Raw genomic sequence first — 27,480 nt, 5'->3', positions numbered from 1 at the left:
ACAGAAAGGCGAAATGCTTGGTCTTTTCAAAGTCGTTGATTCCGGGAAAGCGGTGAGCCAGCTTTTAGCACGAATGCAAGGGAAATACAATCGACTCAATTCGACACAAGAAGCTCTTTTCTATCAACACGCTCAGCTAGACATAGAGGTCTTACCTTACCATCTTGAGAGAAATGGCTTCCTCAGGATGACGGTTTTAATCCCTCGGTGGGCGGAACCAAGTGCATAATGTTCGTTGGTGGTCGTCTTCGAATTGAAAGGGAACGTTAGTTTACTTACCGTAACCCTGGTTCCCTGAAAGAGAAGATGACCACCAACTGTGAGGTCACATCGGTCGCCCTCACGGGTTCGATGGAAAAAGAGAAATGGCTTCCTCAGGATGACGGTTATAATCCCTCAGTGGGCAGGACTGAGTACGTCATCCCAGGGAGGGGCCTATCGGCAGCTCTGGTATAGAGAGCTCAGTGATACCTACCCAATGGGCAGGCATATCCCATACATAATGTTCGTTGGTGGTCGTCTTCAAGTTGAAAGGGAAGCATAGTTTATATATGTAGATGGGAACAAAAAATCAACATCAGCATCAATATGTATCACAATACATATCGCAAAATTGTCTTCAGTATTGCAATATATTGCAATACATATCCTCAGTCCCAATACCCACCCCTATTATATACGCACGTGTATAATATGTTTATAATAAATATATATGCTGTCAAAGGTTTTGCCAATAATACAAGGATAGTACACACAGCTTTCTTATGGGATGTTTATTTATTTATTTAATTTTATTTATTTGTATAACGCCATCTCGGTTATTGTTTTGTTTCTCGTAGTTCTTTTTTTTATTATTAATTAAGAAAGCTGAAACTCAGACAAGTTTAAGAAAGCTGAAACTCAGACAAATATTGAAATATACCCTCCTGTATTTTTTTTTAATAATTAGGTTATTTGCATTTGGAAGGAGAATTTCTCTGGCTAAACAAAAACTATGTGGAAATACACACAACCTGAAAGTGCTACCGAAATAGAGTGAGAAAAAGGTGACTTATTTTTCTTTTTCCATGGAAACTGCCCCATAAAAAGCAATGCAGCTTTTCTAATATTGCCATAGGCAGTGTGCCAGCAGTCATGCCTGTATCATGTGAAAGCAGACTGATGGTAAAGTGAGGAGGGTTACACAGTTCAACACTATTAGGAGTCTGAAATGAGAGCGGTCCGTGACACAGTGGCAGTGGTTAACTCCATGTCTGGCACTTAATGTCAGGACTAAGACTAAAGTAAAGCGAATAGTGTTGTATGTTAGAATTTGTAACATTATCTAAAAAAATAAGTTGCTCTTACTATTATTATTATTATTATTATTATTATTATTATTATTATTATTATTATTATTATTATTATTATTATTATTATTGTACATTTCCAGAAGCCTACAAAAGGCACCAAAAGTTCAGCACTGTTTATAAATGGTGACTTTTTTATGCATCAGTCACCTAGTTTTGTGCTATAAATAATGTCATAGCTATAGTTTATGTGATAATTCACAACCAAGAATCAGAGTACTTGTTCAAGTAATTCAGTGTGAATTTTATATCTAGTTTGAAGACATACATTCCATTACATGTTAGAGTCACTGACCCAAGACGTTTGTAAAGTCAATGATACATTTTGATGAAATAATGGTGACATTTATGGAACACGTCAATCTGCTGTGTCAAGATGTCTACCTCGAGTAATAGCTACAATATCCAAGTGGGCATATACGTATTTCTGTTCACTGTCAGTAAAGCAGCAACACAATTTTAAAAAAAAAGTGCTGTGCAGACTTACTGTCTAATCCATTTACTTATTTTTAAGGGTTAGACAAATTATGTCTGAGATATGTAGCATGCACTTTTGTGTAAATGTGCTAGATATCTTTGCCTTGACAATCATTTTGTTATGCAATTTTTTTCCCTATCATATATAAAATGTGCATTTTATCACTGTGCCATTTAAATTTACAGTAAGGGTTCAACTGACCCCAAAAGATTATGTTTTAGTGTTAAATTTAATTGAACATGATTGTGGGCCTTCATTTCTAATAAACATTCTTGGAATTGTGGTAAAGAGGATTATTAGAATCCACAGACTCTGCCAACACTGCCAACCTTGGCATCCCTGTAAGCTATTGTTGTTTTGTGCTTACTCAGCTGCTTATAGCAAACTTTGAATGGATTGTGGTTATTTTGTATGTATGCATCAGTTTTTTTTTAATCTAATGCTTATAGAGACACCCTACATACTATATATATATATATATATATATATATATATATATATATATATATATATAATACTACCGGAAATCCCTGTGAAACATGCTCCCTTGAGACCTTGAGAAAGATATATCGAAACATTGGGCAGCTGGCTCTTTGAGCTATATATATAAATGAATATATATGAATATGTACAGTTTTATTATGTAAAGATTTTCCCTTGTGGATTAACAACATTGAAACCAACTATTTGTTCTTTGTTTCTATCAGAGTCCATCTTTAATTAAAGGTTTCTTAATTGACTTATTACAGCATTTGTTGAGAATTCAGGTGCTCTTCTAGCATTGAGCAAATGCTTTCAGTTTGTGCAAATAAGAAAGACTGGAAAGACAAATCGATATTGTAGCGGGGCAGAGCCCTGCTTGTAAATAAGTGTGGTGTTTGTGGTGGTGATTGGCAGGGATGGGGTTAATTCCTATCCCTGCCAGATATATGTGAGAATGTAGCTGTTCCCAAATTAGATCATTGGTGCTAATTGGGATCAGCCACATGATATATCAGAGAGACAGACAGACAGACAGACAGACTCACTCTTCTGTTTATGTGTAAACTCACCGTGATAGTGCGAGACTTGGGTGAGGGATTTTCTGTTCATTATTTGTGGTGCGCAATTGTTTTGTTCAACCTTATATTTTGGCTCTGTGAGCAGTGTTTTAGTTTGTCATTTTTATTTGTAAAATAAAAACATTTACCGCTCTTCAGCTCTTCCTACTTCCTGACCACCTTAGACACCTGGCTATCCTGTCACAGATATATATTCAGTAGATCTATAAAGTGGCAGATCTAAACACCGCCACTGTTTAACAAGGTAATAAACAGGCCAAATATATATATATATATATATATATAATTTATTTTTTAAAATATTTTTTGGCATTTGCTGTTTAATTTTATTTGCCGACCATAGACATATGTAACCCAGGGAAGATCAACTAAAGTGTCAACTAGAACTGAAGAGCAGCTCCTGAACTGCAGGAAGAGAACCACAACATAAAAAGGTTAGGGGACAGTAAGAATATGTTGAAAGCTACTTATTCTTTTAAATATCTGACTGTGAGCCTGGGTTTTCATTTCTCTCCAACATTACTATAGACTGTACTGTTGAATTAACACTGAGCAACACCACCAAACTCAAGCTTGTCTTTATGAAATATATCTCTTCTGCATTATTTTATAGTACATGTTAATACAGGTCATTCAAGGTAAAAATAATCCTGAACTAAGTTCAATCTCATTAGGGAGTGGATAGTGAAAATATTTGGGAGAAACAGTGGAGGATCTTAATAACATTTTAATTTGAATCACTAAAAAGAAAGAGACTTCTGTGACAACCGTGTGTGTGTGTGTGTTTTTAAAGTAAAATGCCATGTTTGGTATTTAAAATGGTGATAGTATTTAGCATTAATATTTAATGCATTTCAATTACTACCCGTCTCTCGCGAGATTGCAATGCCATGATTTATAAAATATCCCATCTCTGTTGTGACAGTCAGTGCTGATTGGTCTATTATCTTTCGTGTTCTAAAGCAATGTGAAAAGGTGCAGTGCTCTGGACACACAGCTTATAAGATTTACAAAATGAGCAGGATTTACCATTGCACCAGCTACTGCACCCCCAGTACCCCTAGTTCTCTCGCCCCTGTACCATGGTTAATTTCCACATTTATCTGTTTTGTAACATAGTGTATTAGCACAAGTGTTAAAAACCTAGTTTCTTCTGACGTCTTAAAATAACTTTCTATAATTATTATGCTTACTTACCGTAAAACGTTTTCACAGTAATTATAGATGTATTTGATTGTACAGTGGCCCTTTCTGAAAATAAAACAAAATGTGTGTTACTAACAAAGCCCTTAAGAAAGCATGATGTATTAGATCCAAGTTCCTGTTCTTGTAATAGCTCTATCTGCAGCACTGGGTAAACTGAAGGATGATTTTACATTTTTAGTGAGTTACCGCTTATATTACATAATACAGATCACATGGTTTTGGGAGACATTAATTTAAAGATATATTGTAGCAGCATACAATATAACCCACTGATGCCATTTTAGTTGTGTTCCCCTTTAGCAGCTTCAATGAGGATTGATTTGTCCAAACAGTAATTCTCTAATGTGTTTTTTTTTTTATCAATGCACCAATGGCAGCCCAAAAGAAAGGTATTTTTCCCCAACCAAACCTTGTACACACACAGCAATTTGATATGCCTCGAGAACTATCCTTTTCAAATGCTGAGCCCCGGACTAACCTGATTTCATAAAGATAATGGAGGCATTAATCATTTACTCCCTGCTTTATCAGATGTAAAGCAGATGATTACTTTCATTGATTGAAGTGAAATATTTGCACACCATTTGGACTGCCATTGCCTTGACCTGACAGAATAGACTCTAAACCATTTCACCTTGTTAACGCTGTAGCCTATAACAAACTCCTTTTTTGTAGTGAAAAGTTTTGTTGCTTCACAAAGATAAATGCCATGAACAATTACATTTTCCCTTCAACATATCTGATGGTAGGGGGGCTGTGGCAAAGTGGTTTGCAGTGCGCAGGTGTGGGGGTGATGCAGTGCTCAAGACAAGGACAAACAACTAAGTACTGGTGAAATGATGGTTTATTTTGTAATCCCAAGTCTGATGACAACAGTAAACAATAATGATAACAGGCAATACAATGCTGTGTATTGCTCCGTTTTAATCCACGGGTTGGTCCCGAAATAATAGTCCCGATATTTTAAACACAAACACATAACACAAACACGACCACAAGTCCACAGTGAGTGTTATAGTGCTCGTGGTGCAAATACAGTTGTCCAGGTTTGGTGCTGGCCTTTAGCGTGTTAGTCGTCTAATAACAACAAAGAAGTATATATTTAGACACGACAAACCAAACCAAACACTCACAATAACAACACTGTTCTCCTTCCAGTTCAGCATTAACCACAACAAAGGAACACATCTGCTCGCTACGTCCCCTTATATACCATCAATCACGCCCCCTTGGTTAACGATTGCAACCGCTCCTCCAATCCGCGGCTGCCACATCGTTTCCCTTCCGGGGTCAATGATTTATTGTGCCATAGCTCCACCCCCTTTCTAGGTGGCAGACTTCTGCCTAACCCTGGAAATGTTCCCTTTACACAGCGCCCTCACAGGTCGGGAGGGAGATTTATCACCAAGAAGCATTTTGTCTGTGTCACAGGGACCCACTTACAATATTGCATGGTGCCAGAAAATAGAAATACTCAAAACAAGGAAACAAACATATGGTGCCTTTTGAAGAAATACAGTAGTATCAAATCTTGTTTTTATTACTTTTTTTATTTTTATAAAAAGATCAGCAATAGTTTAATAAGTTTCATAATATAAATTCACTTCTACATCACACATCACGGTTTTCTGCGTTTCGGTCTTTTTAACAGCGAGACTACTATATTTTTAAATAATCAAATAGTCAATAATATAAGAAAGACAGTAAACTAATCTAACTATTGCAATGGAAAAGCAACTTGAAATGTAAATCTATTAGTCCTCTTGGAGCATTCGTCAGTCTACATTTTTGACAGTTTGTAAAGAAGAATGGTTTCTGATTGCTTCCAGTTTCCCAGCACTTGGACCTGTAACTTGGTTTCTTCCTCCATTGATGTTCAATACATTTCAGGTTTGAGACATGTCTGGGGACCCAGACATGTGTGCGGCTGCCTGGAATAATAATCTTGGTTATTACCACCAGCGACAGGTTTGCTATGCTGTGCATTTGGTAAAATGTGTATTTCATTCCAGCTTATTTCTTTCGGTCTCACTCCTTGTAAGGTAAGGCAGATGGTTCCACTGTATCTTACAGCATTTAAATGAAATAGAATTGTTGATTAATTTCAGAGATGACATATCTAGGGGACTGGTATACTTTGTATTCATTTCTAAAACATATCTTTATATTCTGACACCTTCAGAAAAATGCAGATATGTATCCACTTAGGCAGCTGGAACTAAACTGAACTGGTGGGCTTAAGGCCCCTGTATTTATACTACTATTTATATTACTGGAAAGTTCTAGAAAGTTCTAGAAGTTACTCCAAGTTTACTCAGCACTGAATCTATCTGGAATGTTCTGGAAAATAGGTAAATTTCAAAATATCACTGTCCTGGTCACAAAAGCAAAGTTTGTGGGGAATAATAGCCATTTTCTATACTTTTGAGGCATAAGCAATTAGGAAATAACACTTACTACCCAGGAACAAAAAAAAAAAAAAAAAATTGTTACACGGTGTAGTGTAAGGATTATTGCCCACATTGTCAAACAGGTAACACAGCAATAACAATCCTGCAGTGATTTAAAGGACAGATCTCAAACCCCAGTGCACTAGAGCGGACATTTTTGGAAAGAGCTTTGAAACACACTTTAAAGTTATACCTTTAAAAAGTTGTCAGGATGTTAACAATGAAAAGAAATTACAGGTACGTTGCAGCAACATGTGAGGACATATAATGCTATATTTTTTGGAACCCAGCTACTTACTCTTTAACTGCTTTGAACATAAAGTTGTATGCAGAAAGTTACGTTTTTAAATGTACATAATCTGGTTTTTATCAAAGTTCATGACATTTTGGGCAATACGTCCTTCAACTACAGTGTGTGTTGATTTTAGAATTGTATGAATCGGGGTGTGCTTTGGTTAAAACAGACTGTTCATCCCAAGAGGAAAATCTATACCTATTGCACAGCTTCCGGTTGAAGAAGAATGTATTGTCAAACACGGCTGAATTTCATAATAAATCAGCTTACATGTACAATGTACATTTTAATCTTTACTTTTATTTATATATGTATTTATCTGTTGCTGGTACTATATTCTGTACACATTAAGTTGCTCCAGTAAATGGATTACATCTCTATGCCATGGTACTACAGTAACTCCATAAAAGTATAGTAGTAGCTCCCAAGTTGACTGGATATCTAACTCCTAAAATGATTTCAACTTTTATAAAATTATTTCCATCTGAACATTATGTATGCAGTACCTTCACAAAGACAAATCTGCCCGATTCCAGCCTTGCTGAAGCACCCCCAGCTGAGTCCAATTTTCAGCTTTGCCCAACACCTGGTCATCTAATGGTTAGACGGAGACCTGGAGAGGCCTACAAGCCACAGTGTCTGGCACCCACTGTGAAATGTGGTGGAGGATCGGTGATGATCTGGGGGTGCTTCAGCAAGGCTGGAATCGGGCAGCTTTGGCATGAATCAAGCCAAGTACAAGGTTGTCCTGGAAGAAAACTTGCTTCCTTCTGCTCTGACAATGTTCCCCAACTCTGAGGATTGGTTTTTCCAGCAGGACAATGCTCCATGCCACATAGCCAGGTCAATCAAGGTGTGGATGGAGGACCACCAGACCAAGACCCTGTCATGGCCAGCCCAATCTCCAGGCCTGAACCCCATTGAAAACCTCTGGAATGTGATCAAGAGGAAGATGGATGGTCACAAGCCATCAAAAAAAGCCGAGCTTCTTGAATTTTTGCGCCAGGAGTGGCATAAAGTCATCCAACATCAATGTGAAAGACTGGTGGAGAGCATGCCAAGACGCATGAAAGCTGTGCTTGAAAATCAGGGTTATTCCACCAAATATTGATTTCTGAACTCTTCCTAAGTTAAAACATTAGTATTGTGTTGTTTAAAAATGAATATGAACTTATTTTCTTTGCATTATTCGAGGTCTGACAACAATGCATCTTTTTTGTTATTTTGACCAGTTGTCATTTTCTGCAAATAAATGCTCTAAATGACAATATTTTTATTTGGAATTTGGGAGAAATGTTGTCAGTAGTTTATAGAATAAAACAAAAATGTTCATTTTACCCAAACACATACCTATAAACAGTAAAACCAGAGAAACTGATAATTTTGCAGTGGTCTCTTAATTTTTTCCAGAGCTGTATATGGACGTCCTGTCGGGAGCATTTATAATCCAGGTCAAACTGTAGATTTGAAGAAGAAAAGCATAAATCATGTTTAGGGCAAAAAATTATTATTATTTTTATTAAATACCCTAACGGCAATAAAGTAGTCCCATTTATAACTTTGAACTACACACTAATTTAAGCTGAGTAAATTAATTTTATTGGAACATGCAAAAGAAAGTACATCTGTATTTTTGATATTGTGGACATTGCCATTGAAAAAATACACCAGGGGGCTGAGTTCAGACGGCACCAAGTTATTTTTTCTCCCTGTCACTGACAATGCAGACACACACTGTTTGAGCAGAACAGACGGGAGGAATAAAAAGAGATACAACGACGTCTAGGATTTCAGTAATTTTTCAAGGTATGTGTCTGAGAGGGGTGGATAATGTGCAGAAGTGTTATTTTGTGTTTTTCTGTAGCGTTTACAAACTGCTAAAATACATTATTTTAAGTGACAGTCGGGGTGACTGAGTATAAAGACAGCAATTTACTTATTGGTATTTCTTTTTTTTATTTCCATCTTCCACTTACTACTTAGGGATTTTTTGCAGGTAATTGGTCACTCAGTTTCATAGTTACAGCTGTACATTTGTAACTGTAAAAGCAAGATGGCTACCGTCTGATACTTTAAATGATTTAGAATATGTGACAAGGCTCCAACTGTCCGTATCCATCCAATATATGGACCTTCCTCGACCAATCACATTTCTTGTTTCATGTTCCATTGCCAGCCATGGATTATAAAGTCGCTTATACCCCACCCCAGCTTCAAGCAGCGCATTCATTCACTTCTGTCAGTCAATTTTTATCTGCTGTTAACATACCTGCAAGAGCCAGCTAGGCATTAAACTGTAATCTGCAGAGAAAAGGCAATTCAAGGATGGATTAAACTTTGCAGTAATAACCATTTATTTGCTTTATAGTAAAATATTTTCCATTCCCTTGGCAGGTAGCAGAAAAATGATTTTTGTTTCACTGATTTTTATATGACAAAAATAGCAACACCTTATCCCTGGAACTGTCAAGCCCAGGTGAAGTTATTGTACCTCAACAAATTGAAATTTCATGGCTGAATCTGCTAAATTGCTGAACACACTAACTAAAACGCTTTATTTGCTGGTAGTAAAAATATATTTAAAATGTAGTTTACCACTAGTATTGAACATACTTTATAGAAGCTGGCCTAAGAATTATTATCCTTGTGAGAGTAATATTCATTTTCATCATTATAATATTTTGTAAATCCATAAGTTAGATATCACACTAGTATTCTGTAAGAGGCAACACATTTTCTGATGTCTGATAAATGATTTAAACAATAATAAAAAAAAAAGTCAAAAATGATTTCAGCAGACAAGCCAAAACCCTTAATAGCACGGTTCTAGTTTTAATTGATAATATGCCTAGCACAAAGGCTACATTTACAATGACTTGTTGTGGAACATTCTTTCCCCATGATTGTGATGTCACCACAGTGTAGTCACACTCTTTTAGCGTTTCTGAAGTGCACAGTAAGAACAGGGAATGACCACAAAACATCGTGCCAGCATACCGTACAATAAATTGTCATATGGTACGGACAACTCAAAAGTTCTTAAGTGAAACAAGAACGTTGCAAATCCTGTGCGTTCATGGTATCCTCTCATGTAACTTTCAAGTGCCCTCCCTGCCATCACGACTTCTTTGAAAAGTGCTGGCTGGTGCTTCACAGAAAACCATTTTGTAAAGTCAATACTTTTGATAATTAATAAACTAACTAAACATTTAATATATTCCCACTGTTTAACACCATTAATTTACAGAACCACTTCTCTGACAGTACATCAATTGTTACAGTATACAGATAATACTCATCCTTTTTAACATTTTTTAGCTACATTATGCACTACTGGCTTCAATAAAGGTCATTATTTAATGTACTTGTCTATTGTTTACTCCATTATCCGGCATACAATACAATCATAAGAGGTCTAATTGTGCATTTGGATCTTAATAGCAATTATATACCATTTGAATGCATATCAATATCATTGTGTTGCCAGATGTTTCATATTTTCTATCTTTTGTGAAACATGTCTTTGATGTAAGGGCCATGACATTAATCTCCAACAAATGAACGGAGCATTGTTTTAATGTCTTACATTTATATTCCATAAAGAAAGCTTTAACAATGCGAGTGTAGAACATAATGTACCCAAAACTGGATTGTTTTCTTAATTCAATTCATTATAACAGTAAGCGGTAAAGATAGAGCAGATACACAAAGCAATACATTGATTTGAAGTTGTTATGCCTAGGCTGTTTGTTGTTTTATTAAGATAATATTTATTTTATTTGACTGTACTGTATTTTATTTTTAAATGTAACATTCATTGGTTTCCCATATTGATGGAAATACTGTATTCATGAGCTCCACAGTCATTACATTTGATTTAAAAAGAAGCTATTTTTTTTTTTTTTTTTAACAGTTTTAAACAGGCATGCTTATCTAGGCACATATTCTGTTTCCTCATTCTCTCAGCAAAAAAGTAATTAATTACAAACTCAATTTCAGAGCAATGCATCTTAGCACACTAGGACAAAATGTGCGTGACTCCAGAATTATTAGCATATCTGAACCTTAACATACAGTGACATCTACTTGCATGTTTAAATTGGTTGTAAACCCATTGTTTCTTTCTACAAAGCAGACCAAACCAAAACTGACAACAGCTTGATAGTGCGATAACACATTTATTGCGATTTAATGTAATTTAGTCAGGAAATATTATAAAATACAAAAAACAACCAAAACAAAAACCCTAGATGTGGTGCATCTTGTTATGAATGCCATAAAAGGTGTCTAGTAAATCAATAAATTAGGACCAACACATGGAGTCACTGGTTACATGTCATCTAGTACTGGCCATCTGATTTAACAGGTAATGTTATAGGTAATGTTCTGCAGAACAACACATTCCTTCATTCATTTAATAAAGTGCACCCACATGAAGTCACATGTTCTCCACCCTAGAAAAAAATACCCTAGAATACCCTAGAAAAAAATATGTTGTCTCTGAAGACTTATCCTTCCCCTGAAGACAAACTCATTTTCTGAACAGCTGATTTTCAAATTCTGATTATAAATCAATATTTAGATTTTGTTTCTCAGCTGATTTCAGAGTCAACAGTGCTCAAGCATTCACTGAATAACGCAACAGTAGGATTTTGAAAGCAAATCAGTTTCTGGTATCACAGCATGCTTTGTTTAATGCAGCACAGCTTCATGCAGGATTGAAAAACGGGCAGAATAGCTCCAGTAAGGTGTGAATATCCTTCTACATAATGCTGTAGACCAACAAAGCCATAAATCAAACATTTCATAAAAGACAGCTGTATATTCATCATTAACTAAACAAACAGGCAATTCATGTCTACCTCAAGAAACACAACTATGTTTTATTTGTACCCATTAAATTATAGGTATTGTATAGTTTTTCATATCCATCTAATGTGGAAAAATAGATTTTTTCATATCCGACAATAGCAACAAAATTCAATTTATAAATCACTTTTTGAAGTCCAGAGTTAAAGACAGGAATCAAAAGCAGAAAATGAACACCCCATACAACCCAACCTACTGCAAGCACAATTATAGAACCACCTATAGTAAATATATTTTCTAGCACTATCATATTTTTATAAAAATGCTTGGTTTCAATTTGCTCATCGTTTAACTTTAACTAGAACCAACTGTACATGTTAATTTTTATAATTCAAACTCTTGTATAAGTCTCCTTTAGCTAACTACACAATTAAAATAAATATATTATATGTCTACAATCCTCATAAATAAAAAGTATAAATGGCTGGTTCCGTGGTGTATTACCGTGGACAGCATCTTGGCCACTGTGTTCTACTGCCCATATGAAAATTATGTTTTGCCCTTCACAACTGTCTGTTAAAAAGTATGTATACTTTTTATATAAACAGTGCTCACAATAGTAAGAAACTGCAGAACTTTGATCCACCTATCCTGACGCTCCATTGCAGGACATTACCAAACGGTACATGCAGTACTGTACATTCAGAATGTCTGCCTTTACAAAAAGCTAGTTGTAAGGAATGCAGATCATTGAAAAGGTAAATATATCTGTAAATTAAAGATTTCAAATCGTTCTAATCACAAAAAAGGCACTGGGTACCAGTTTAATTGAAATGAAACCCTGCTTATCTGGCATTATCTTGGTAGTTAACCTTGTTTACACATCAGCAGCCAACCAGTAGGCGGTAATGCCCTTTTGCTTAAACATCAAAGTGCTGATCACTGAAACATTCTGCACAGTTATTGCACCATGTCAGTAAAGACTACAGTAGTGGAGTACTGTATTTATTGTTTTGCTAAAGTATATCAACTTCTATCTTCATACAATTTAAGATTCCCCAAAATACAAAGGTTCTACAAGATGACAATTTGTTAGTTTCATTTGTAGTAAAGAACTTAATGTAAGTTTTGAATCACTTTCTGGATTCCACATTAAGAAAGCTTGGTAGGTATTTTTGGCAGGATAGAATGTTACAATTCATGGGGCAGGAGAAGGAGGGCTGAGTGGAGGAATTGAGAACAGGATAGAATGTTACAATTCATGGGGCAGGAGAAGGAGGGCTGAGTGGAGGAATTGAGAACAGGATAGAATGTTACAATTCATGGGGCAGGAGAAGGAGGGCTGTGTGGAGGAATTGATAACAGGATAGAATGTTACAATTCATGGGACAGGAGAAGGAGGGCTGAGTGGAGGAATTGAGAACAGGATAGAATGTTACAATTCATGGGCAGGAGAAGGAGGGCTGTGTGGAGGAATTGAGAACAGGATAGAATGTTACAATTCATGGGGCAGGAGAAGGAGGGCTGTGTGGAGGAGTTGAGAACAGGATAGAATGTTACAATTCATGGGGCAGGAGAAGGAGGGCTGTGTGGAGGAATTGAGAACAGGAGAGAGATGCTTTGTGACTTAAGGAGTACAGGGTTTCCCATTGACTTGCGGAGAGCCACTCTCGCGGAGGTGAGACTGAACCGATCGGCCTCCATGACTGGGCCTCCAAGGTTGGGAAGTGAAAAGGGAGAAGCAGGTTGGAGAAGCAATAAGGAGAAACAAGGATCATGGACCAGTGGTGTCAAGTGTAGATTAGTCAGCTGTGTCTGACAGCTGTGTAGCGAAACACGAACATAGCAATATGCAAACAAAAAACAGAAGACTGTTTTTTGTTAATAAGTGCATAACTTGGCGGCTTAAATAGGGAGATTGGCAGATATTATTGGTGAGACACAATGGGGTAGAAGTCCTAACTCCTTCCCCCTGAACCACACTCAAGGTTACAATTAAGTGAAGTGTAAAGTTACCACTTATTAATATTGAAGATATGATAAAAAAAACTCTACTATAATATATGGCATATTGACCTAAAAAAACATGCAAATTCTGATGGTAATATTGGCCTAGTACTGAACTGTAATAGATTACAGTGAATTGAGTTTAGATCATTCTTTGAACACTAATTAAATAGATGTCTGAATCTAAAATAGTCAAGTCCATGGTCCTCTGTAATTCTACTTGGCAAATAGTATGCAAATACTGGTGTCACATATAAAAATAGTCAGTCCGTATTCTTAAATGTCTTAGTTGTCACTGAAGTGCTGCTGTGAGCTAATATTAGCCTTGTCAAACCAATTATGGAGCACTTACAATGCTTAACAGGTCATTTGGTTTGAGTCCACATTTTGCTATGGAAATGTTCTATTCTAGTTGTGCCAAGGCAGACAGTAGAAAATGGTGTATCACTAAGAGGCCTGAGTCTCCAGCTGTATATTAATTTGTTTATTAATCTTTTTTTATTATTTAAACATTAATGATGTTCCAGCTATTTGTTAGGAACATTCTACTGGAGCTAAAGAGCACATTGCCTGCATTGTTATAAATTATCAGAAAAAAAGCTTTGAGGGAAGTCTGAAGAAATAATAGGCCTGTCAAGAGCAAGCTAACAATAAAAACATCTGAAAATCACTAATCAATGGTCCAACTTAGGCCCTGTCCACGCTACATAACTGATCTCGAGAAACGTACTCTAAACTGTTCTAATTAATCCAGCTCAAAGCATCCACTCTGAAGTACCGTTTCATATTTAGTCGGGCTTAATGCGTCCACACACTATTAGAATAGTTTGGTTACAGTTCCTAGCAGCGCAATGAACCGTGGAAATTAATACGATAGTATCCCACCATGCACTGTATTTTATTTTAAAATAATGTGTTATGCTTCATACTAATAGAGGGGTACAGCTAAAATGAAATAAAACAAGTATTTTGGAAAAAGTAAATGCAAACACACGTAGGGCTTGAAGTTTTTGGGTTATATTTTTAATCAGGTGACGTCCTTTTAAACAAATTGAGCTGATTCTGTTTTTATAATTAAATTCAGAAAAAAGCTGTTAATTACAAAACAATCTTTGTTTTTACCTTCATATGTTACCTTTGCCTAATTCTGGTCCCCTTCAATTTATTTCAAACAGTGCTCACAAATTATGTGTAGGGATCTACCTAAATCACGATTTCGCGGAAATCGGAAATTGAGGGGTCACCGCGAAATTCACCTCTTTTAGGGGTCAATGCATACTGGACAAGTACTGAGAGAAAAAGAAAGAAAGCTTGTTTAAATGAACTACTGCACAACGCAAGCGATGCAAACTTCCTTAAGTAGATAGGCTTTTTTTATTCCTTCGCTGTCCTGTGTGCATTGCAAAAATGTCTTTAGCCAATGTGTGGTCCAGTGGTTAAAGAAAAGCGCTTGTAACCAGGAGGTCCCCGGTTCAAATCCCACCTCAGCCACTGACTCATTGTGTGACCCTGAGCAAGTCACTTAACCTCCTTGTGCTCTGTCTTTCGGGTGAGACGTAGTTGTAAGTGACTCTGCAGCTGATGCACAGTTCACACACCCTAGTCTCTGTAAGTCGCCTTGGATAAATGCGTCTGCTAAATAAACAAATAATAGTAATAATAATAACATTTACAAAAAAATACTCCAAAGTAGTTAACGTTATTGTTTACTGTTCAAATGACAACAATGTTTTAATCAGCGTATCAGTGCGTCTGTACTGGCTTTTCTGTGACCTGTTACTGTAAAGCATGGGGTGGGACAAAGTCAGTGCTGCATTGTTTTGATTTAGGTTGCTAAAATCTAGTTTTCAGCATTGGAGGTAAAATACCAGAAATAGACGAAAAAGCAGAAAAAGCTAAGTATATTTTGGCTGATGATCGTGTCAAGATATTTCCGAAAGAAATGGTACATGCAGATGGAGGTAATTGTTTTGGACATCTTGTAATGCGTCTTGGGAGAAAATATCGATCGCTATTTAGCTTCAGAATCACACATTAAACAACAGGCTACTACAAAGGCTGCTGAACAAAACAGCTTTCAGAAAAAAAAAACTGGAAAGTCAGCGCAGACAAAAAGTATTAATGTCGGTTGTAGCCAAGTTAAATCAGTACTACAGACAGGTACAATCTAGCACAGCCACCTCGCTTCAAACAACCTGCTGCTTACTTTTTAAACGCAGTTAGAATTTTAGACCCGAATAGGCACATTTTCTTTGATTTGACTCGGTACTAAATTATTGGATGGGACAAATAACATGACAACGAACGTGCTGCATATATTGCCTTTATTAAGGTATGCCAGATGCCCTTGGGCAACCGAGTTTTGGGACTTTTGGGACGTTTCTAATAGATTTCCACATCTGTATAACTTGGCAAAGCTTTGTCTTACACTTCCAACCAATTCAGTGGATGCAGAACGTGCAGTCTCAATGTATGGGCAAGTCCACACCAGCCAGAGAATGTCAGCAGCAACTGCTGGGGGATGTTGCTGCTGACTCTGTTTTAGTAAGGAAGAAAATGCCACTATTTTTAGGCTTTTATAATGCTCTGAAATATTGTCTACTTAGGTTTATTTAATGTTTAAACAGGTCAGCAAAATGTCTGCGAAATCCTAATTTTATACCATAACCTACCTGCGAGAAATGCAAAAATTTGCTACGATTTAAGTAGATCCCTAATTATGTGACTTGTTCATCCCGATCCTCCTTTTAACTTGCATTTCATTTTTGCAGTCGCCTTATTTAATGTTGTGATTTTGTTATTTCCCGCACTAGTTTAACAGAGATGTCCTGACAGGTTTTATTTTTTAAGCATAAAAATGAATACCCATTGCGGAGTGTACACTGATAACAAGTCCTTCAGGCGCCAGTATTTTGCCAAGCATACCACAAAGCATTTTGGGATATTAGAGGATACACAAAAAATGTAGTACAGTATTACAGCATCCACCCTTCTGATACACGCACTACCTGATGCAATCTAATTTAGAACCTGACTCGAGACTACCTCCTGAGGTGGTCTCGAGTATGGTTATTAGCACTTTTAAGCCGGTTTGAAGGCAACTAATGCAGTTTAAAGGCATAGTGTGGACAGGGCTGTACTCAAAACAGGTTGTCATATTTTCATAGGACACACTGACATGTTTTTTATCATGAATAAAGGATGATTACTTTATTCAGGTCATAATATATGACTTTTACCAACAGGTTTCTGTTAAAACAGGCCCAGTCTCAAAAGTGCATCCACATAGAAATATATATAAACAAAAACTAAAAACAGATACCTTAAAACTGGATAAATGATGTATATCGGTAAGCCATTTTGAGTCATTTTAGAAAAAATCATGTGCCTCTTACTTTATGCAAGCTAATGTACAATAATAATAATAATAATAATAATAATAATAATAATAATAATAATAATAATAATATTACTTTTTACTAAGATTTGTGCTGCTCTTATTTAAGCACTATGGAACTTTAAGCTACATCAGTGCATATATGCTGCTCAGCTATATAAGCTGCACCAGTGTGTAAGTCGACCAGTTGATTAACACTGTATACAGGGACATTGGGTAATACTGCATTCAGTAAAATATCAAATAAGGATACAAAATTGTAATTAATTTATAAACTCCACCCACCTTGATTTTTTTTAAGGAAGAACACATTTTTTAACTATGACAAATCAGTTTCCTAAGAGAAATCCTTTTATAACTATCACCGTTTGGCAAATTTGCCTTGTTTTATTATAGTGTAGTAGTGAATTTTGAAAAAGGTGTAATAACTTAATTTACTATAAATAAGTAAAACAAATGAGAAGACACAGCAGTTGTTCTGTTGGTAAAGTAAATCATTAAACAAAAATAAATAACAATCCTGTACATATGCCTGAACAATGCCGCTAATCAGTTAAAAATATTATCTAATAGCTAATATTTGTTTGATTCTTGTGACTATCCAATTATATCAGTCCCATAAAAATGTGGTATATAGAGATCCTTGCTTATTAGGCCAGTTAATATAGCTGAAATAGTTTAATAAAAATGTATGACTCTATGGTCTTCAACATACAGTACAATGCTAGATTTAGAACACTTCCAGAAACAAGAAGTGTTGCCAGACAATAAGAAAACTGCTTACCTTTTCTTGACATCCTATACAGTGGCAACAGAGAAAACCAGTAACGCATCCACTCCCATTATATTACAGCTACCAATGAGCAGCGCACCTACTGTGAAAGCAGGTCTCCAGGACCATGGATTGTGTGAATTATTCTGCAAACGAGTGCCCTGTTTCAGGCACCGTGCATGACAATGTCTGAACGCCCCCCTTCTGCATTACTCTGCATCACAGCAGGCATCTGTAGCCAGGAGACAGGGGTGCTTAAATTAGAAATCCACTGCCAGAGGAAATAAAACGGGAACCAAAACGACCCTGACCCCAGCAGCCATCAAATGCAAAGCATTATAGTGCACATCTGCTTTACGAGCCCCCTAGGTAGTTCCGATTGCAGCTACTTACTCTATCTGCATTATTGATACATGTTAATGGTTCCATTATATCGAATATAAGCTGCTGTTTTGTTTAATATGCAAAATACACAAGTCGGAATATCATGAGACAGCAATCCGCTGCTGCAGTCCTGCTGACTGAAGATATTGTTCTTTGCCTGGACTCATCTAGTAGCCAAAATCGATTTGAGAAAGAGTAAACCTTTGCAATAATTACCCACTCACTATTTGTTCTCTGGCTAGTGCTTTAGAAATGTATAGATAAACTCATATGTGTCCATGTGAAAAGGCTAAAAGGGCTGGAATAACTTGCATAGGGGGAAATATTTAGGTGCAAAAACATCTGAACATATGTGTTAATGAAATATGATAAAGGGTGTGCGTAGCAATTTGATACAAGATCGAGGGGCTGATTAAATCTCCAACTTAGGCAGTATGTACATTTTGAGAAACTGCAAGAAATGTGCTCCTTTTCAGTTTGTGGTTTCTCTAAAGCAGTAACAAATCTAAAAATTCCTGAAAACTAGGGTGCTGAAATATAGGAGGAAGATATAATACTGCAACATTTTAACTGAATTTACACGTTCCACAAATTAGACACATTTAGCATGGCAAGAACAAAAGGAAATCAAATATGCAGTTCATTATTGTCATTATTTATTAATTAAATCATCATGCTGCAGTATTTAAGTATTTAGAAGTACATAGAAATGTAGGTACTTGTCCCTTTATTGTTGTTGTGTATATGTGTTTTTACAATAGATTTTTTTTTTTAAGATTAATTAAATCTCAAGAACTATAACAACGCTTGACAGCTTAGTACCTTTTTAAAATGAATAACAATTGCCAGTATCATTCAGTATTTGTTGTTTTTTTTTTGAGAAGGGGAGAATGAGAAAAACAATGAGTATGTTTGTAAAACAATGACCTACAGCCTATATATGCGTTCTGCAGTCTGTAATGTAAACAATTTTGATTTAAATTGAAATTATTATAGGCCTATTACAGTATACAGCAGATTATGTTTGTGTGGCTGTAACATGGAATGCCTGAAGGAAAAAAAGCACAAACAGGTACAGTAGCCTCACTTGTAGAGATGTCCCAATAGACGAAAAAGATAAATACATCTTTTCCAGTTAGCAGTCACTTAACCACTGAGCATTCTCACCTTTTACAACATTGTTTTTGTTCTTCAGCAATCTTTATTTTATAAACATGTTTTGTAAAATAATTGGACACAGCCAGATACCAACATCAATGCAGAATTTGCAGTTACCAATTGAGTATTTGGTTGGTGTCTCTATAAAGTAACAACTAGCAATACAGCAGAGTCAATTATCCTAACTAATTGGGACTGATACTAGTAACATGTACAAGTACCTACTGATGATGATATACAGCTAATAACCTATTCTATCACATTAATTACAAAGCTTTACAAATCATTAAATTAATGCAATTCAGTAAAAACTTTAACACCTACAGTTAAGGTAATGAAATACTGTAATTAAACACGTACCATATACCAAAAATTGACAACCAAAGAATACAATTCAGTACAACTTTGACACATTACAGAACTTTAGGAATCATTAAACTTCAAAAAAATTCAGTAAAATGTTTCTATACTTTGATACTTGCTGTTAAGGCATTGTAATAATGTGCAATTGAAATGAATAAAATAAAAGTTCTTAGCTGCTCAATAACAGACAGGATATCCAGCCTTTACTGACGAAATAGAAGAAAGTAGCACACATAACGAAACACTTGGAAATCATCAGTAACAGAATCAGAGTTTCCTTAATACAATCCCGAAATCAGGATTCAGGAGCTGAATTTACCATATGGGATTCCCAGGATTGCAACCACTAAATACATCACATGTATTTCATTACGTGATTACAGCCGGTGTGTTCGGTTGATTGGTTGATAAGACATTAAGGTTGGTCAAAGATCGGATAATTGACTCTACTGTACTGTTTTAGTAAAGTACAACAATCTATGGTTATTCTCAAAAACGTTGGACTGTATATTATATGGTGTTTGGTACTGTATTATGGTACTGTATTATGCCCATTTTATATTTTGTTAATATGAGCCATCAATTTTTGCTTTAATATCAAGCAAAATAGTGGCACTGACAATTTGCTCTTTTAGTACTTCATTCACCCCATCTTAGCAAAGGTGGCTCACGATACTGTAATCTGCTTATCGAGTCACCAACCAAGCCTATACACTATATATTGTTTATTTTCATCAATAAAATAATGATAAAGAACACAATTGTTTAGCAATTATTAACACTGGAGTTGTGAATAAAACCAATTTAAATTTAAACAAATAAAAAGAATAAAGACAGCTTACTTTTGCTTTTACTGTGTTTTATGATGCTGAAACATTCTGCCTCACAAAAAATAAAAAATAAATAAATATAATGCATTTGAACAACCCTAGTGTTTCACTATGAAATTACGGTGGCCGAGAAGTGCAAAGCGGTACCAAGTCTACCCTGAGACGTAGCTGTAACCAGGGGACTGAAACGGGGTGGTAACATCAGAGAAAACCGCAGCCGCATATAAAAAGGCAGGCACGTTGTTTAGAAAGCGTCTGCTGGAAGTTACATTTTGTGCCTGAAATTTACTTTTTATGGCAGAAATTACTTTTTTACTACTTTTGAGGTAAAGCAAGGTTCAGTTGAATGTTGCCATATTTACGAGTCAGCGACACAATATTATCAGTGAAGTAATATTTCTTATTTATCTATTTATATCTCAGAAATTAATTATGTAATAAATTAATTTCACCCCCCAAAAAACAAACGTAATTTCTGGCTAAACGATTATTTTTATGTGGCTGCAGTTTTTGTTTTTTTTTAGATGTTACAATCCCATTTTAGTCCCCTGGTTGCAGCTACGCCTCTGCAGATTTGTTTCCTCTGTACTCCTCACCCACCGTATGAAACACCTAACACTGAATAATTTCAAATAAAGTATTAATGCTTAAAAATCAGCAATGCTAAACATAAAGAATATGTGCCTCTAGTGGTTTTTAAACAACAACAACAACAAAAAAAGGTCTATTACCCTTGTAAATCCGCTTTTTAAAACTGTAAGTTCACAATATTATCAGTTATACCAACTCCCATTACTATTCTTATTTCTATTTCTATGGATTCCACAACATGGCTTATCCTAATGCAGAAGTCTAACCAAATGGCTGACACTGTTTTAAAAATATGCATGCTCAAAATTGATCTCAGGTAATAAACAATCAAGATGGGGGTTCATATCATGTAATAAAAAATAATAATAATACACATACACTAAGATATATTTAAAAGTTTAGAAATGCAACACAAGTATTTATCTCAGGGAGTTATTTTAATGTCTAATTACCTTTTGTTGATTACAGTGAAAAGTGAAGAAAATACATTCTTAATAGAAGGCATTTTAAATATTGTCATTTTACATTCTTTCATTTCCATCTACTAACCTGTTAAGAATTTGTTTTTATTATTGTTCTATATATGAGATATATATATATATATTGTTCTATATATGAGTCAGTTACACTGTGTGTTATAAGCGGGTGCTAATGGTATTTACATGCAATGCCTCACAGCCTACCCACCAGTATTTAAATCATTTCGTGGTTTCTTCTTTAAGTTTTTAGTTTAATACATTTAATGTTACTTTTTATGTTTTGTTAAGAATGAGGATTTTTTGGAAGACATTTTAAGAAAAACATTAATAATTTGAAAATAGTGCATTCTCCATTTGAATATTTTATTGTTAAAATAAGTCTGTGTGTTTTGATTCTGTTTCAGCTAACAAATTAAGAGAAAGTGAGACACTGGGGAAAAATACTTTTAGATTTTAATAGGATTGTATTTCTTATATGTAAAGTCTACAACAATACTGAATAACACATAACATAGCTTTAATTTCCTGAAATATGGATGTAATGCATACACTTTTCATACAGTACTTAAATAAATGAGATACCTTACTAAATATAGTAAAGTGATTTACTCTAGGCTTACAAAATGTTATGCTTAAAATGAATTAAATCATATTTGTAGTTTGTTTAGTGTCACTATAGGTTTGCATTTAACTTTCCTAGAAATTATTTACTTATCTGTTTGTTTATTTTTTACATTTTACAAGAAAAAACAGTATGCTTATATATGTATACAAAAAATATAATGCATTTAGTGCAATATTGCAACAATCATGCAATCATTTTATAGGTTGTTTTATAGGTTGTTAAAAACAGTTTATATGCCTTGCATTCAACCCCAGTATAGTTTAAATAAAGATTTGTAAATAAACCTTTGTTAATTATTTTACATGAAAAAAGGGTTAAGAGGCAATAGCAACATTCAATGGATTTGCATCGGTCATGTTTTGTATTATTAGGAATATACTGGAATACCTTTTTTTGTCCCTATGAAGATAACAATGCTAGTTGCTTCAGTGATTATTGTCCAGACTATACAATCCATACATCGTGTTCATTTATACCTAACTGCCTTTGTTCTAGTGGCACTTGCTTGCAGAACAAAGACTGTCTTTCACCCACCACCGCTAATAATGTGAACCGAACTCTACCCAGTGCTCACATCATATTAGAAAAATGGAATATATATGATGTGCATAACATAACATTTACAATGTGTATAGAAGCTGTTCTGTATTATTCAAACACCTTTTTCATTTGTCAGACACTGACAGTTATTTATATCATTTAAATAGATTTTTTCCAGAATATTGTTAGTAGCTAAAAATGTCATTTTAAATATTTAACAGTTTCATACATTTGGTAATTTCATGTTTTACAAGCCATACATAAAATCAATAGGAAATCTCATTAAATAAATAAATAAATAAATAAATAAATGTCATATTTCTTTATCCACAATGTTTTTTTTTTTTTTTTTTTATATTTTGATTCTATGAAATAGCCCTGAATAACACATGTGTAGTGCAATACTGAACCTTGATTTATCTGCTAAATTATTACATAAATATATTATTATTATTTATGTACAAATACCTGGGCACTCGTCAGTTCAATTAGATATGATCAGCTAATTATGTACAACTGTTCTAATATAACACAAAAAATAAGAATTGCTTATTGATTTTCCTGGCGTATTTGAATGTACAAAATCTAATTGAATCGTAGTGTGTGCAGTTATGAAAATACATCCCATTCAAAGCTGGCGCTATGAGGAAATAAAGTAATGATTTATCTTTTTTTTTTTTTAATCAGAAGCTCCTCAATCACATTGTTTAAAGAAAACACCAACAGTGGCCCACAGAGGGAAAAATAATTTCTTCCACCTTAATAACCTTAAACTGAATGCATTGGATGAACACGCTTTTAGAAAAAAGAATGTTTGGTTATCATATAGAACATGCATGCCGAGACCATATGTGCTCTGGAATTAGGTACACAATGCATTTATTTCAACAATGTACACTGATTTCTACAAACCACATGCCGCAGTGTGCCACACCCTTTTAGGGATGTCAGTGACACTTATAAAAAAAAAAAACCTTTGTGCTGCACTGCCTACATTGCTAAGCTGACAGGACACCGTGTCAGGTAACCACCAACTCACAGCAATCCGTTTAAAACAGATATTCATGCTTACATATTATTAAATGTAACACCTCGTTTTTTCTGTAACAAAAGTAAAAAAAAAATGCGTATGATAAAATCATTTGGCGTTTCCAGCAGTATTGTGTTTGAAATTATAACTTAAAAAAAGACAATGAAGGAACCGTAAGTCCTCCCTTTTCCCATAAATAAAGCAGACCAGTCAAAGAAGTGTGCAGTAAGGTTTTAAAATATATGTTTTTAGCTTCTTTTCTTGTCAATGCTAAAATACGAGGTAGCCTAATAAATAAATACAAAATAAATAAACTTAAGCTTTTAATTAGTGCAGAATAAAAAAGTACTACAATGGACACAATGTGATATAGCCATACCAGAGTGTTATATTTTTTTAGCACACAGTTAACTATAATATATAGCGTAACCTCTTAAACAGTAACAGCTGTCGACAGTTGTCTGGCAACAGAAAACTGTCTGAAGTGCTTATATAGAACTGGCTGGTCATTTAGGGTTGTCAAAAGTTGTCAATATGGCTTGTTTCCTGATGCAACTAAATGGATAAATTGGGAATAAGCTAAATAACTTTGTACCGTAATGCTTGAACAATCCAGTTTTGTTGGCCTAACAGAATTTTAACCATTCTGTCACGTGTCACCTATACTACCGTCATTGTACTGCACTAATGCTTTATATTTAGAAATTTCTAGAATTTCCAATGTCAGCATCTCATGAAGTCCATATCCCTTGGCATTGACTAACAATAAGCTTAATTTACATTTCTTTAACTTTTAACTATGATATGCTTAAATATGTAAAAAAAAAAAAATTAAAATAATGCCTACAATTATTTTCTTTAATCTCACTTTAATCAGAATCCATTTCAAATCTGTTTGAAATGCATACGGTAATGTTGAATTTTTAGTATTTTTTCATTAATATTAACAATAAATGAACTTATAATGGTTTATCATTCACCCAATGGCCGGTGTTGAAACCTTCCTATTGTACATTCTCTGTAGAAAACAAAGGTGCATGGTCTGTGTCAAATGAACGGGGGGTAGTGGGGGTGGGGATTGGTTACACAAATGTCAAGTCTGGTGGCACTCCTATGTATGACCATGTCACCATTTAGTCTTAGAGACAAAACTGACAGCTTGCAGCCACTACTGTCACTTAAGGCTCATACCACTAGGCATTCGAATGAGAGCCCATTCTAACACACACACATGCACACACAAAGAAATCCTACAGGTATCTGAGGCTGTCAGAAAAGTCAGCTCCCCAGGCTACGCCTGTCCTTATCCCAGCGTCGGCAGACATTCAGTCCAGACAGGTTGGCCACGTGAGCAAACCTTGACAAATGTCTCCCCAAGGCATACTCAGATTCCCCATACTCGCATAATTGCAGTACCTTTCCTAGGATGCTGACAGGAGCTAGCTAAAGGGACGTTGGCAACCATGATAAGGCAACATCCTCTTTTAAAGATGCATGCAGCACCCATGATGTGTTAAAAAAATAGCCATATATTTAGTTTCTCCATCATGAAATAGGGTGATTAAGTATGTGGGTGACAACATGTATGTGCCTGTATAAGAACGACTATAACTGCATATTCATTTCAATAAGCTGTAATTGGCGATATTGACTCATTTTTGTTCCATATTAAAATTTTGTTCCAAATTTATGACACTAAAGATACAAATTAACATGAGCAATGCTTTTTTTAATTATAGAAAGACAAATTAAATTCTGTGCGAGTTACTATTTTGTCAACATACATGCTGGGAACAAAGCACTGGTTCATAATATATCTATATAAGCAGGTCTTTGGTTTGCATCATCATTATTATAATTATAAATACATTATTTGAAAATTGATATTCACACCCAAAACAAATTCTTCTGGCATTTACAGTAGATTTTTATTTGATTGTATATATTTGAACATATATATATATATATATATATATATATATATATATATATATATATATACACACATATATATATATATATATATATATATATATATATATATATATATATATATATATATATATTCTATGTCGTGTAACTTGGTACAGTCATAAAAATGTCACTGATGAACTGCATTGAAATAAGATAACTTTTGTCTTTAATGTAACTTTAATAGACAGTGATGCAATTTTCAGTCATGCATTATACAGTTAAATGGGACATCATTAAGTACAGTACACTGTGGGGTAGTGTTGGTCTGCATAGTGTACATTAAAACTACTTTGCGCATCGGGACCCAATGGCCAAGACATCGCCCTCTGCATTCAGTTCATCCTGTAATAATTGCGCATCACAATGTATAAAATGGTACACACTCATTAAATTCTACAAGGCAGTGCAGGAGGGATCAGCAGATGCACATAAAGCATTGTGTTAAAACTCACCGCTGGGCTCTCCTAGTGTAGTAGTAGCATTGGTGGTACTGCTGGATTCTTCTGCCTGTTTGTTCAGCACACCTGAATTCACTCATAGTGGTCACCAGCTGAAGAATCAGATCAGTTGCTACACCCTGGCACAGAGAACTGAGTGCCACATGGGAGGGGTTTTTGTAATCTGCCAGGCTGTACCACCCTGCTGAAATATCAGGGAGTGGGGGCTGTTATCAGCTCACTACTGATGCTGTGTACCCCGTCTGCTTTCCAGTGGTCCCTTCCAGCAGCTACCCACTGATTGGAAGCCTGAGCCTGTCTCTGATTAAGATTCAAACAAGGAAGCCAGCTGAAAAGGGGGATGTACTAAAACCTGACAATTGATTCAGATTTCTTTTTTTTCTTCAGGCTTCTTCTAGAAAATGTAATATCTTTCACCTGTTTTTCCTACTGCTAGACTTGCACTGCTGATATAAACAAAGCATTTCTCATGCCGAGGATGGCAATTTGTAAAAAGCTTTTTTAACACATTATGACTGGGAAAATACTTAAATTGAACAGCTTGTTTTGCCTTGTGAAATGATATAAAAGAGTAGCTCCTTTCAGGAGAGGTATGTCAGTTTCACTCAGTAATTGTAAATTGAACTGTAATCCTTGTTCTAGATAGATGAAGGCAGTTTTTGACATAGCTGTCCAATACAGAATGACAAAAAAAATTAGGTGGGCCACAATGCTATAGAATACTGCTATAGAAGAGAAATATAGAATACTATACTGCATCAACTATATCTTAATGAAGCATTAAGGCACGACAGGGGTTGGGTTGTCATAATATAACCGTACACTTAAGGCGTTATAAGGCACCACGCGAAGCAGCGTCCCTTTAACTCTTAAGTGTGGAATTATATCATGACAACCCAACCCCTGGAGTCCCTTAATGCTGTTATAAAATGATTATCAAATTATTAGATGTATTTACTTTTTAACTTAACACAGCAAATAAAAAAAAATCTTTCCAAGGTCAGTAAATATCACTACGCCCAAGAAAGTAGTTCCTGTGAAAAGTAAACAACATTTGTTTAAAAGTGTTTTATTTTAATGGAGTAACATCAGTTTATTCATAAATATAATGAATATTGATTGAAATGTGTTAAAGTAGATCATTTCTGTATATCAATGATATTAACATATTACTTGCTAATTTACTATTTTGGTCACAGTTTATTTTAAGGGCCATTTTTTTGT

At 35.1% G+C, this 27,480-nt stretch overlaps 1 long non-coding RNA gene across 1 annotated transcript in view; it reads right to left on the bottom strand.

Annotated features, from left to right (window-relative positions):
* LOC131736926 (uncharacterized) overlaps positions 1–26,376 on the bottom strand; it is a 44,420-nt gene extending 18,044 nt beyond the window's left edge. Inside the window, exons 1-2 of the long non-coding RNA XR_009328518.1 lie at positions 26,251–26,376; positions 4,086–4,139 (exon numbers count right to left, since the gene is read on the bottom strand). This is a non-coding gene — a long non-coding RNA (uncharacterized LOC131736926). The remainder of the gene's footprint in view (positions 1–4,085; positions 4,140–26,250) is intronic.
* Between the last annotated feature and the right edge of the window lie 1,104 nt (positions 26,377–27,480).

The sequence above is a fragment of the Acipenser ruthenus genome, chromosome 4 (genome assembly GCF_902713425.1).
Source record: "Acipenser ruthenus chromosome 4, fAciRut3.2 maternal haplotype, whole genome shotgun sequence".
NCBI lineage: Eukaryota > Metazoa > Chordata > Actinopteri > Acipenseriformes > Acipenseridae > Acipenser > Acipenser ruthenus.
Note: the sequence above shows the minus strand (reverse complement) of the source record. Positions and strands in the feature narration are given on the sequence as shown.